At 36.7% G+C, this 10,310-nt stretch overlaps 1 non-coding gene across 1 annotated transcript; it reads left to right on the top strand.

Annotated features, from left to right (window-relative positions):
• The first annotated feature begins 2,629 nt into the window (after positions 1 to 2,629).
• LOC131238342 (small nucleolar RNA R71) lies at positions 2,630 to 2,736 on the top strand. Its single transcript, XR_009167743.1, has one exon. It is a non-coding gene; the product is annotated as a small nucleolar RNA R71 (small nucleolar RNA).
• The last annotated feature ends 7,574 nt before the right edge of the window (positions 2,737 to 10,310 follow it).

Below are 10,310 nucleotides of genomic sequence, written 5' to 3'. Positions count from 1 at the left end.
CGAGTAGTCTCCAGGACTGGTCGAGGCTTTAATAAAAAATCTAAAAAATAAGTAACAACCTTAGGACTGGTCAAGGATTTCTTGGACTGGTCGAGCCAGTACTAGGACTAGTTGAACATAGTCTAAGACTAGTCGAAAAACTGTATATGCACTTATCAAATGACCTAATTAAATTATGTATTCAAAATGACCTATCCTATGGCCAATCTAGGGTCATTCATACCTTATAAGCAATATATGAACATTGAATCTTCTTTTACTTCAGTTGATAGTCGTTCTTTGAAGTTCACGAAGCTTGATATCTTGACATATGATGAAGCTTGATCTTGAGATCGTTTGAAGCCTGGAATTGAAGTATTTGTCTTGTATTCTAACTTAAGTTTTGAGTACCAAAGTGAAGACTATTGTCTTGCCTTTAGATAAAGCTTTAAAACCCTGAACTTTGAAGTTTGAAGGAGTGAATTATGTACTTGAACTTGTATATCTCTTGATCTCGCATTTGAAGTTCTTGAGGTAAAGACCTTTGATCTTGTACATGAGATGCAATGTCTTGAACTTGTAGATGAGCTACACAAGACACAGATTCCAAGAGGTTTTGCACTACAAAATTTGGCAATAATAGGAGCTAGAAAACATAGCACTTACAAATGGGTCCCAAGATTGTGTGGGCCCTCACATCAAAAAATTAAGATGGGGATGCCATCTCCACCACAAATCAAGGGTCTAGATGACCCTTTACGTGTTGATCATCAAATAAACATCATGGTGGGGTCCATGGAGAATGGCTCCATCATGGATAAATCATATGAATCATGGTGGGCCATTGGCCACATCTTGGGTCCCAAATAGAATCCATACCATCAACTGGTAGGTCCCACTTGGCCCACCATCAAAATCACAATCTAGTCCTATAAACACTTACCGATTTCACTTCTTCTTGGTTCCTTGGAATGTTAAGCTCCTTAGCTTCTTCTTTGATAGAGGATGATGAAGGTTGAAGGGTTTGGATGAGAGATTAGGGGTAGGAAGTGGGCCACACACTTGGGTTCTTCTCTCCTTAGAATGCTTAGACGTTCTCTCTCTTTAGGTTTCTTGGGGAATGGGTAGAGAATGAAGGAGAGAGGGTGGTTGTTCTGTAAGGGATATGGGATGGAGTGATGGGTGGAGTGATGGGTGTGAGTGATGGGCGTGAGTGACATGAGAGTTAACTTAGGGGGGTAGGTTACTTGTCTTGGGGAGAAAGAAGGCATGGGCTAGTGATGGGATGTGTACTTGACTAGTTGATATAAAAGGTGGGTAGAGATTCTCTAAAATCTCTCAGAATTCACAACGTGCGACATTTTCCTTGAGATAAATGCGAGCCCACAACTCCTGGCCTACGTATCGCATTAGTGCGCAAGACACGACGTTAGAACCGTGACGACGGCGCGGTCGCTAGGGTACAAGCCTTGTGTCGAGTCGACTCAGATCTACGACATGTGACTTAGGGTCACGTGCAAATACTGTCTACAGGTCACGGGTCACTAGATTCGACGGGGAGGATCGCGAGAGTCTAAGGAACGGTTTGGACTATGATATGGGCCTTACAATTTGTTTAACGGCATTCATTAGAGAGATGTTCACCTTCACTTGCTTAAACTTATCTACAATATCCTAAGAGTTAGAGAGATGTTTTGGTGCAATCAACCATTAAGGGAATGGTGCAATCGGCTTACTTTGAGGTTTTGGTTCTAACCCATGTGGAGCATTGCTAGGTCTATCATTCTCATCTATTTCCGGGTCCTTAGCCTTTTCAACCCTTATCGAAATAGATTTGTCAATTGTCTTCCCACTCACAAGAGTGGTGATAGACTTAGCCTGCTCCATCTATTTTAAAGAGCTTGGGTCACTGATTTCATATTGTTATTTTGGGTTGGGGAGAGGCTGAGCCAGAAGGATCCCTTTCTCCCCAATAAAAATTTTTATTTCAAGCCCTTGTATGGCATTTGTAAGGTCTGGAAAGGCTTACAGCATACCTGGATTAAAAAGCCATTGGTTTTGTATATGTTTTAAGACTAGATCTTCTTGAGGTTTCCTTTTATTCAGAAATTGGTTAAAGATCCCTTGAGGAGTAGCCGTTTGTCTGTTCCTCCAACTAAAGTTTGAATGGTTCTTCCAGCTTGAGTTATATGTATTTGAGGTGGGTCCATCGAAAGGTTTTTGGTAGTTATTTATGGCATTTAATTACTCATTCAATATCTCTTAAAAAGTAGGAATTGTTGAGCAATTCTCAGTTGTATGTATGTTACAAGCACAAATACCACAAACAACTTCCACAACCTTTTCGAGTTCTATCTTCTTAAGTTTCATGGCCTCGACTTTTCTTAGGAGTTTGGCCACTTTTGCATTTATATCATCTTCCTCTTTTTAACATAAATTCCACTCCTTTCCTTTGATTGAGTAGGCTTAGAAGTGGTAATTCTTGAAAAGGTATCCCATGATTGCGCATTTTCAGCAAGTTTATCAAAAACATCTCACGCATAATTGACTTCCTTATTCATGAATTCCCCATTAGACATCATCTCCACAAATTGGCACATGGGTGAGGTCAATGCCTTATAAAAAAAAGCTTGTTATACGCCATGTGTCTTAGCATGTTGTGGACATGAATTTATGAGATCCTTAAATTGATCCCAACATTAGAAGAAGGTTTCATTCTCTTTTTGTGTAAAATACATGATTGCTTTTCTTAAGGTATTTGTTTTATGATAGGGGAAGAACTTTTTAAGGAACTCCCTTGTTATCTCAACCCACTTGCCAATGGACCTTGGTATTAAGGAATGTAACCATGACTTAACATTTTCTTTTAAAGAGAAAGGAAACAATTTCAGTCTAACTATGTCATCAAACACATTTGGGAAGTGTAATATAGATATGATTTCATTGAACACTTTCATATGCAAGTATGGACCTTCATATTCTAGTCCATGAAACTTAGGGAGGAGTTAAATTACCCCTGGTTTAATATCCATAGTTCCTGCATTCAATATAAATATCATGTAGGAAGGTGTACTCATCCCCGTCGGTTGTAAATAATCTTGTAGAGTACGAGACGGGGTGCATTATGTACCTCGTTTTCATCTTGAATTTCCTCAACTAGTGGTTGATGTTGATTTGCAGCCATTACTTCGATTAACTAGGAGGATATCAAGTGGTGTCTGATCCTATGATGGATAGGAAACTCTTCGACTAATCCTCCTTCACTTAAGAGACGTTAAGTGTTTTCACGAACCCACTTAGGCACGAAACATGCACAACCCTCAAGCACCAAACAACTAAAACTTAAAAGAAAGAAAACTAAAGCAAATAAGAAATCTAAAAAAGAAAGAGAGAATTGAAAAGAGTTTACTGGATTGAAGTTGTTATGTTAAGATCCTACAAAGCAGAAACAATGTTAGTTTCTAAAAACAATTTCAGAAAAAAAATCATAACCTTTAAAAAAGAAGTAAAAAGTTAAACCTAATCTTAACCTAATTCTAATATCAATTAGTTCCAGAAAAACGTAGTCGTTGTCCCTGGCAACGGCGCTAAAAACTTGTTCACAAACCCAAGTGTAGGGTCGCGATGTAGTAATAACTCGTGAGAACGAGGTCGAATCCACAAGGACTAAACTTGTACGTATTCTGAAAAGAACCAGAACTAAAACTAAAAGAAGATCTAAATCTGAATTTTGGATTAAAAGAGAGTAACTGTGAATAATGTTTAAACTACCAATTAATGGTGGGAAGTAGGGTGTCAAGGATCCACTCGTAGCTATCAAGATGCTACCTTACTCGATTTAAGGAAGATAATTGGAATTGGAGTGCTATTCTATCCAATTGGAAGATAAAATAATTAAATCAAATCTGAACTTTTCATTGACCTAATTCTCAATGGAGGAGAATTGTGATGATTGGAAGGGATTCCATCACCCTACCACGTCCAGGAGACGATGACGAACAACGGGATTTACCAATCTCACTATCTCAAAACAGGAAGAGAAGATATCCAAAGCTATCACAGCATCTATTGTAATTTAAGTCACAATAAATCATAGAAAATTAAAAATATTCTCTTAATATCAAACTAGAAATCAATGAAGTTTAATAAGAACAAGAATCAAAGCAAAATAAATATCCCAACACGCTACAAGCTTTACCTCTTATCCCTAGCTAAGAGGTTTAGCCAACCATAAACATGATTGAAACTAAATCTCTTAAAAAAAGAATGAAAAGTAAACTAGGGAATAAGAAAAACTCTTTAGCGCTGCTCCACTCTTGTGTATGCTCCTTGAGACCTTTTCAAACCCTAGAAGATGCTTTGGAGCATCTTAGGGAGTTTTATTTATAGTTGTGGAACTCCAACTTTCGCACTGAGTTGGAAAATTTTAGAAACTGCCTCAAATTTATGCACTCTATGCACTTGTCTAAAATAGACTTCACTCTACATAGTTTTCCAAAATAGACTTCACTCTGTGCAGTTTCCCAAAATGGACTCAGAGTTTTAGAATATGCTTTTTTAAGATAATTTTATAAATATGTTTATTTTCAGGGCAATTTTAGGATTCCTTTTCTTCACTTCAAATCTTTAATTCTCTTCATTCCTCATTTGATTTTCTTAGATCTTTGGCATGTGAATTCTTCATTTACAACTTCCAAAGCTTAAAATCTTCATTTAGTAATCTTTTGAGTATAAATATTCCTTTTTGCATCAATTTCACCTTGAGTTCTCGAAATCACCTCACACATGAAAACATGAATAATTAAATCGATTAAGCACTATCATATTTATTAAACCAAGGTATAAATAGGAGAAAATATGTAATATTTCACACTTAACAGTAGACCCCCAACTCATGAATGTCATAGGGAATGGCCCATGCCTTATCCACATCGGTCGCTGGATCCCCCCCCCCCCCCCTCCCCCTCCCCCCTAATATGGAGGGGTGAACCAGGTCCTTAACACATCCATGTCATGAGCAAAGTCCCCTTCCTAATTTAATGATGCGGAGTAGGTCTCTGACCCATCAGATTGTGCCTACTACCCTTGCGCCTCGATCTCTGTTGATGTGGGATGCATACCTTGCAAGAGCATCATATATATATATATATAAGATACTTCGTAATAAACTAAATTTGTATATGACAATAGTTGGACATTTAAATACCTCATTGGACTACGCAACCCATAGACGGTTCATTTCCTTGCGCAGTATCTGTTAGTGTACTGATTTATGCATCTTGGTAGTCAACCACTCGAGTCCTTATGTCATGTAGTCAGTTGAGCCTTTGGAAGCTGAAGAGTGAAGACACAAGAATACAAGAGCATCAAGGTGGGTAAATGAGGTGCCTTGATAACCCTAACTATTTACCTAAAATAATCTTTGAACCTCTAGATGATCTTGGCTTAATAGATAAACCTTGTTGATCATCCCTTAGACTTAGGAACTTAATCGGAATATGATAAGCAAGGCTAGAAGAGGTACAAAGCTGTTGTAAAAACATACAACCAAAATAATAAATTTTAAGTGCTTCTCGATCCCATCCAGCAGACACCCCTTGATGGCATTGAATAGGAAGTAAGATATATCCAACAAGAATTGATCATTTTATCTAATTTTTTTTAATGACATCTAGGTCTCCTTCGATGGCATTGAAGGTTCACTTTGATGGTTTCGAGCATTAAAGACCACTTGATGACATTAAACCTATAACTTAAATATGTTGAGTGAGAACAAATCATAGATTCGAAGACCTTTTGATAGCATTGATAGATTTGTTATCTACTCGTTTTCTGACAGTTGAAATTCTTCTTATAAAAGGCATTTGGATGGATTTTTGGTGCAATAGAAGCTTAGGTGATTCCATGATTATCTCTCATCCCAAGCTCTAAATCAATAAGTTTTAAGTAATCTTTCTTGATATTAATACTCTAATGAGAATTTTACCCTTCACCTTAAAAATGTGCTTAAATTCCCCCATTTTCTAGAGACTAGTATAAACTTTTATAGGCATACCATTATCTAAATCCTATAGAATACCTATCTAAATGAATCTCCTAGGAAATATAACTTTTCATTAGTTGTAGAAGATTCAACTAACCTCCCATTACCTTGATCACCTTAAAGGAGCACTATAAGTAAGATATTTGATCTTAGAGCTGAAGACTTGGTAAAACATTAGCATCATGACCAGGGGAGTAAAAGGGAGTTGATTGAAGCACGGGAGAGCATCGATTAAGCTACCCAAGAATGCACTATAAAAGAAGCTCAATCCAATAAGTAAATTGTCAAGTGTAAGAGTATATATATTGTCTTTTATTGTGTAGGATTGAGGGTAAGAGTTTGTGACCCAATTTTGACTAGGTGTATTGGCCAAGCAAGTAGTTGACAATATAGAGGATTTTTTTTTTCTTTTTTAATGTATTCAGACAATTTTTAACTTATTATTATAAATATTATATATCTTTTATTGTAAAGTTGTATAATATTTTTTTAATATTCACTTTTAATTTTACCGTAATATTCTTTGGGTTTTAAATATTAAAAAAATACTGGTTCTAATTGAAAAAAAAATAAAATTTATAGGCTTTTGCAAGTGGTTACACAACTTTTATCGGTGCTTCCTAAACAATGGCTTAAAATCATTTTGAAATTGTTGTTTTTTAAATTTTATAATGGCTTTTTTTTTCTAAAAATTGCGACAGTTTTCAACCGTTCCTATTTTAAATTTGTGACGGTTTTCAACCATTATTATTTTTATTTTTTTTTTACGATGCCTTCTTAAATGATTTAGCAATGATTTTCAACTGTTCCTAAATAGGAATTTAGGTGTAATGGAATAAAAAAAAGGTGCTTCACCCCTTCTCTACCACCGAGGCCCTTAAAAGTCTTTGATTGTAGACTAATCACTGGACTCACTCGAGTTGGGAAGCCTTACGATATCCTAACTCACGAGAAATTCTATGGTATATAATTGGCTATAAATTGAAAAGTCCACTGGCTAGTGAACTCCAAGTCAAATATATCATTCTTGAGTTAATAGCATACCCTCTTTATCCCATATGGAAAAAAAGTGAGAGTCGAGCATGCCACCCCTGGAGAGTGTTCAGAGGTTCGTATGGAGCACATAGTGCTCGTAGTGTGAATGCTAGTGGTGCTAGAAGGCCCATTAAAAGAAAATAAATATAATCAAAGTACAATAAGTAATGATGCTAAAATTAAAAGATCGAAACATAATGTTCTGAAATATAAATGGTCAAGTACTAAACATCCTCAAAGAAAACTTAAAAATCTTATGTTTTGAGTCAAGCTTATCTAGTGGCAAGCATGGTCGAGTTGCCAAATCATTGGATGCTTACTCTGTGCTCCTACGATCACTACTTTTGCTTCATGTTATGTGGAGTTATTGTGTTGACTCTAAAGATGATATGATTGACTTAGAGTTGCCACTAGCTGATAAAGCTCGAAATCTACGGTCGACTAAGCACCGTAGAATCGCTATTAGTTGAGAAATTTAATATTCCTCAAATTGAGTGACTCTTATGGTTGCTCTAAGGCGGAGATTGCAAATAAGGACCTTAGTGATGGAGAAGGAAGGGTTTAAGCACCCTTCTCTACCCATACGATAGTTCGATCTCTATGTGCTTTTGGGATTTTCTTCGCGATGGTTCAATAATCTAGCAAAATAAACAGAAAAAAAGCTACTCAACTCTAATCATGAACATTGGAGATGGAGCGCTCGGCATTGGTCATTTTGAGAAGGTGATTATTGCAAAATATAAAGCAAGATATGCAGTAAAAATGTATATACAACTAAGATATAGTTGAAGCTCGTAGACGATTATAAGGCGCTTAGAGATTTGATGAGATCGAGAGCCCTAAAACTCTAAATATCAAAGATAATAAAATACTTTAGAGTGTACCTCTACTCCACTTGATTTGAACTATTGGAAAGCTCAGGATATGGGAGTGAGATGGTTGGGGTAGCTCCATTTCTCTCTTTTTTCCTTTCTTTTTTTCCCCTTCTTTTTTCTCTCATTTATTCCCTCTTTTCTCTCTTCTTTTTTCCCACTCTTCTCTCATTTTTGTCATTCAACCACTCCTTTAGCTAGATTGCTCTTGAAATTTTAATCACCATTCTTGTGGTCTCTCTTTGAAGTTATTTTCAAATGGGGCATTAGCCTTTTTTATAGAGGACTAGCGGGAACCCAATTGCCGCTAGTGTTTAATTAGAGTTCTCTTGATTGCCAAATTCTTCGAATCTCGAGACTTTCTTTGGGCATAAAACCTAGGGAATCATGCTAAAAATAGGTAATGGGAATTTGATTCTCGCTATTGTACCGAACTCAAATCCTGAAACATTCTTGGTGCACGAGAGCTCCGATTTGACTCGATACAATCTAGGTGTTGTCAAAGTTGGCTTCTGCAATTGGTTCATAAAATGATGTAGATTTTTCTATCTTGGATGAGTTGTCTACGAGATGCTTCTACAACAATTATTTGTACAGTAACATATGCAATGCTTCATCATGGGTGCATGCATCATTTAGTGGTTCGGATTAGCACCCACTCAGGTTATGCACAACCATAACCAATGGAGAATTCTACAAGCACTAGATTTTGAAGGTTCTAATGATAAAAAGGTAGTGACTTAAGTAAATCAAGCCAAGAATTACAATATTTAAAATTCTTTACCATAAGAATCAATTAAAAATCTAATGTTAATCTTACTAATTGGCACAAGGAAGGGTGTGAGGAGGAAGATCAATATCATCTACCTCGAACATGCAAAACATTGAATCCACAATGTTATTCTTGAATCTATAAGATAAAAGGGAAATTTTAGAATTTTATTAATCAATAATGCTTAGACTTTTCGATTACATCACTTAAAAAGGAAAACTAAAACCGAGTCCTAAATCAACTAAACTAGAATTTACCTGAAATCGTAAATTTTATTAAAAATAGAAAATCCTAATTTAATCATGTTAGATGATTCCTAGCATGATTAGAAGTAATTCCTAAGAAGATTACATGTAATAAAACTCTAAAATGAAGGAGATACGTCCAACTTAAAACTCATTATAAATAGCAAACTTTTCCTAAAACTACAATTTTTGAATTGGAAGGCAGTGTTTTCTTCTGAAATGAACCGACATGACCTGCTTATGGGGTCAGTTGACCTTAGATGGATTGTTACAATAAAAAATTCATAGGTTGTCCTGTAACAATACTCGGATCAAAAGTTATGGTTAATTTACATTTCACAATTTGAGCGCTAATTTTTCCCTATCTGAAATGAATTTCCTCTATCCGGACACGCTTGGGGCCCAATTACGTCATGCCTTATTTAAGACTGGGCTTGGATCTAATGGACTATGGTTGCTTTCATTCAGCCTTCTTTCGGTCCAACTATGCTAAGAATAGGTCTGCAGCCTGCTCTACATCACTAATGGAATTGATCATTACCATTGATTGTCATTGCTGATAATAGATCTCTTCATCACAAATATGATCACTATTGATGATGGAGCGGATATCAGCGTTGATCATCAACATTGATGATAAATCAGATCAATAGAGAATCCATAATCTGTCATATCCCAAACTTGGAAACCGGGCTCATAAAATTCCCGATCGCAGAATCCGGCGCCGACAGCCTCCTTAGTTCCCCATTCTTGGCTCCCGGCACCCATATACCAGGTTCCGATCCTGGGATCCTACAAGGAGGATTTTTATTCCGTAACAAGTATAACCATAAGTATAACCCACGAACAACAACTAAAACACCATCACAAAATTCACTATGATAAAAAATATTTAAGGTACAATGCGCATAAAGGGAAATACAATGATAATAGTAACGGAAACTCCTGAAGCTCGACTGCACGGTCCTACTCCTACTAAGCTATGACTGTGTCCTGGCGTCACCTGCAGCATCAATTATGCATAAGCTTATAGAAAGCTTAGAGGGTGGTGAGAGTGTGTACACAATATAAGTGTGCTCAAAATGCAATATCAGAGTAAGAAGGAATATACTGGTAAGTCCATGAATGCAATCAGCCATACCAAGGCCATGCGATGCAAGGCATGAATGATGTCGGCCATACCAAGGCCATGCGATGTGAGGCATAAATGATGTCGGCCATACGAAGGCCATGCGATATGATGTCTATGTAGCCGAATGTCATATGCGAGATGCAACACACGATCCTCATCTAAATCCACATAACCATATAGCTCATCACTAGAGCAACGAATATCAGTACAGATCTCACTCTGTACAATCACC

The sequence above is a fragment of the Magnolia sinica genome, chromosome 2, assembly GCF_029962835.1.
Source record: "Magnolia sinica isolate HGM2019 chromosome 2, MsV1, whole genome shotgun sequence".
Lineage (NCBI taxonomy): Eukaryota > Viridiplantae > Streptophyta > Magnoliopsida > Magnoliales > Magnoliaceae > Magnolia > Magnolia sinica.
Note: the sequence above shows the minus strand (reverse complement) of the source record. Positions and strands in the feature narration are given on the sequence as shown.